This window comes from Lathyrus oleraceus, chromosome 3, assembly GCF_024323335.1.
Source record: "Lathyrus oleraceus cultivar Zhongwan6 chromosome 3, CAAS_Psat_ZW6_1.0, whole genome shotgun sequence".
Taxonomy (NCBI): domain Eukaryota; kingdom Viridiplantae; phylum Streptophyta; class Magnoliopsida; order Fabales; family Fabaceae; genus Lathyrus; species Lathyrus oleraceus.
The window spans coordinates 363,835,123-363,839,587 of record NC_066581.1 but is presented as its reverse complement, the minus strand read 5'-3'; positions in this window follow the sequence as shown (position 1 = coordinate 363,839,587).

The following is a 4,465-nucleotide window of genomic DNA, read 5'->3' as shown; positions in this document are numbered from 1 at the left end:
AACAACCGGCGAAAGAAAAAGACAGAAGAGTCGCCACCGTGCGTTATTCATCCCAAAGGAGGGAAAGGAAACGCTCGAAGTAAACCTGAAAAAGGAAAGGACAAGATGGGGTCTCGCAACCAAATCTTGGCTTCGGGAGTCGGTTATGCGAAGGGAAGGTATTAGCACCCCTACGCATCCGTAGTACTCTACGGGATCCACTTTTGTGGTTTTTGTCTAAAGGGTGTGGGTTTACCTAATGTGTTTATTTACTAAAAAAAGGTTAAGAGAAATGACTCGCGCGGATGTCGCATCCACTGCATACGTATCTCATCTGAATATGAGAATCAGAGTCTTCGTAGCTCGGCTGACCTATGGGTTGGGGGATGTGTGCTCGCTAAGACATCGCGTCTTATGCCTACGTATCTCATCTGGAATGAGAATCAGAGCAAGCCGTAGTTCGGCTAACTACGGGGTTGTGGATTGGGTTTTGGACGAACAACGTCACTACGCAATCTACCGGATGCTCGACCTTTGGAGACTTACTCGCCTGTAGTAGAAGGAGTAAACGTGTTGCTTTGGGTTTTAGGGTTTGGGATGCTCGAGGGCAAACAGGCAGTCCTTGACGAAGGAACCGCGCTACATGTGGGGATATGAATACAAAACACAAAACATGTATCTCAAAGTAAAATGCCACCAAGGGGCTCAAACATTGCCTCCTATCGAGGTCTTCCAGCTAAGAAAGCGATAAAGTACGAGAAAAGGAAAAAATTACCACACGGATAAAGATCCGAAGTTACAGCAATTAAAGGATTAGCAACCCTGAGATCTCTCCAGCTAGACCATCAAAGAAAATCAGTCAATACGATTAATCAGGATAAACCTCCGGATGGTATCCCTGTAAGAGTATGTGAGCCCTCACGAAAACTCAACAGAAAGGTTAGACAAACAAGGTGAAATCCAGGGAAAACAATGCCATGGCAACACAAAGACAGGTTAGAGAAACAAAATAGGGTAACCCAGAGTGTCCCCTAAATCAAAATGTAACCACATGAATAATTCCATCAAAATTCACAAAAAGCTCACAAAAAGCAATCAAGGGTAGGAGGCCTAAACCTCTTGTCAAACACATGCATCAAAAGGGTATCAAATTCACCCATAATACCTCATACATTTAGAGCATTCCAAATTAAGAGCATAAAGGTAATGGGAATAAGGGCAAACCTGATTGGAGAGCTTGATTGAAATTGAGTGGCACCAGTGAGGTTTACAAAACAATCTTTAGGGTTTATGTGAGGCAGAGGTGATTCTGTGCAGTTGATTTCCCTTCAGGGTTTGGAGGCTGCTCTGAGTTCTCTGTCAGGTTTCTCTCCAGGTTTTGTCCAGGATTTTGTTTCAAGGAAACCCTAGAGTATTTTGCTTCTCTCCCTTTTTCTCAAGTGAAGCCTTGGTATTTATAGACTGAATTTCATGGCTTTGTGGGCTCAAATGAGAGAGACCCAAGTCCAAAATTTTTTGTTATATTTTATTTATTTATTTATTATTATTATTATTTATTTATTTATTTATTTATTTATTTTTTTCTTTTTTTTTTCTTTTTTTTTTCTTTTTTTTTTAAATAAAGTTTCTTGGATCTAATTCTGATTGACATGATGAAATGCAATGTATCTAATGTTAAATGACCTAAAAATGAATGCATGCATGAGGTGTAAAGCGTATGCTTCCAGGAAAAATGAAGGGTAAATTTTGGGGTATTACAGCTGCCCCTATTCAATCAACTGGAGACCCGGAAAGAAGATGGCAACTGTTTTCGTACTTTCGAGGTATCAAGGGATTGAATACAATAAAAGCCCAAAAATTTGCACTGAAGTGAAGTGAAGTGACAATGCCTATCAGAATCGGCAAAGAGGTGGCCTTGAAAGAAGAATCCGTCTGGTACGGTGAGAGTCAGTCTGAATATCGAAAAAGAATGTTAAACTGGATACCAAAATAAATGGTAACACAGAAATAACCATGGCCTGAATGCCGCTCATCAGTCTGAATACTGGAAAAGACTTCGATCTGAACATCGGAAAATTGGCCTGAATGCCACAAGTCGTATCGACCTGAACATCGGAAAGACTTGGCCTGAATGCCACTTCGATCTAAATATCGGGAAAACTGGCCTGAATGCCACTTCGATCTAAATATCGGGAAAACTGGCCTGAATGCCACTTCGATCTGAATATCGGAAACTGGCCTGAACGCCACTTCGATCTGAATATCGGAAATTGGCCTGAACGCCACTTCGATCTGAATTTCGGAAATTGGCCTGAACGCCACTTCGACCTGAATATCGAAAAACTGGCCTGAACGCCACTTCGGTCTGGATACCGGAAAACTGGCCTGAATGCCACTTCGGTCTGGATACCGGAAAACTGGCCTGAACGCCACTTCGGTCTGGATACCAGAAAACTGGCCTGAATGCCACTTCGGTCTGGATACCGGAAAACTTCATGCTTGTCAACATTGGCAGAAATAGGGAATGATAATAAAGGCGACGCATGGGCCGATGACACTTGCTGGGGATAACCAAGGTGGGTCATGAACAATCTTCAGTCTGAGTACTGGAAACAACTTCTAGCTTATCACTTGGGATACCGAGAATGTTTTATGCTTACATGCGTATGTTTGAATCTTTCAATGGCGTAATGCTCCATAAAAATGGAAATGCTACGCGATTTGGGAGAATGCAATGCAATATGATTCTACATGCAGGGATGTGAAATGCTGGGTAGAATGCCAAGCTGAGGCAAGGGGATCTACTGGGGAAATGATCACCATCTTCTGGACTCTGGCAAGGCTGTTGGAGATGCACAGCGCAAAGAATTCTGTGGGGAAATGACCCGCCACACGGTGTTCTAGCAATGACGAAATACCGAGATTCTGACTGGGGAGAGAACGACACTGAAAACCTGCTGTTGGGGAAAGCGATAGTGGTTCTGGCAACCACGATCTGCAGGAGATGACTCAGCAGGGGAAGCAAACACTGATACGGTACCGAGGTTCTGCTTCACGGAAAGAAACCATGGATCTGGCATTGGGATTATCGATCTGGCCTCGAACTCTAAGGAGCAGCCACTTCTGCTGGGAAGATACAGTCTGGCACTGTCAACTCCGCTGGGGGTATACAATCTGGCTCTGTCAACTCTACTGGGGAGTGTATATTCTGAAACAGCCGCTTGGGGAAGTACGGTGGTGAGAACCTGCTGGGGATTGAAGAATCCAACACTCTGATCAGCTCTGCAGGGATAAGACACCGAATTCGTCTGTTGGTGACCTCACTGGGGAAGATATTCACGATCATCTGCAAGGGGATTTTAAGGAAATGCCCCGAGGGTACCTGTTCTGAATAGACGATCCAAAACACTTAAAATTTACAGCAATTTTAAATGTTTATTGAGCATGTACCTGTAAAGCCCTTATGTGTCATGATGCAATGTTTATCAAAAATTCGGACGTCATTTTTGCAAACAAAACAGTAAAATGAAAATGAAAACAAAGATATACTGAATAACATGATTTTATTGATTGAATGGCCTCTGAATAGGCATTTACATCAGGAAGCAATCCCTGGAAAGAGGTAATCGCACAAAAGATAAAAACAGAAATTAATCTAATGGCAATGTGAAATGGATTTCTATTGGGTTCCAATTCTGCTATGACTTGCCCGTCTTTAAGATCCTCCAGATAATCAGCCTTCTGAAAAGGTGATTGGACTGTTTCCTACCTTTCGAAAATTTCCAGTCATCGACATGAGATGAGATTCAGAACTAACTCAGAACGCAGTCATTCGCTTAATCCCTAACTTTTGCCTGGATCGCCCTTTTCGGGTTTTCAATCCACCGGGATACCCATTTTTGCCTAAGTTGCCTTTTCAGGTTTTCAACTTACCGGGTGTACGATCTTTTCATTTTTAATCCCAAATTTTTGCCCGAACCTTTTCATTTTCTTGGTTCGTCGGGATGCCCATTTTTGCCTGGACTATTCTTTTTACTTTCCAGCGGGTCTATTTTATGCGAAGTATTTTTTAACTGCGTCTGAGTTCACAGGGGAAGTGAAGTTTTCACCATCCATAGTTGCAAGCATTAAGGCCCCACCATCAAAAACCTTGGTGACAATATACGGTCCATCATAGTTAGGAGTCCACTTGCCCCTGTGATCTGTCTGAGGAGGAAAGATCCTTTTCAACACTAAATCTCCGACTTGGAAACAACGAGGACGCACTTTCTGATCAAAGGCTCTCTTCATCCGACTCTGATACAACTGCCCATGACAAATGGCTGCCATTCGCTTCTCTTCGATAAGACTCAACTCATTGAACCTTGTCCGAATCCATTCGGCTTCGTCTAACTTGACATCCAACAGGACTCTTAGAGAAGGAATCTCCACTTCAACAGGTAGGACTGCTTCCATACCATACACCAGGGAGTAAGGGGTTGCCCCA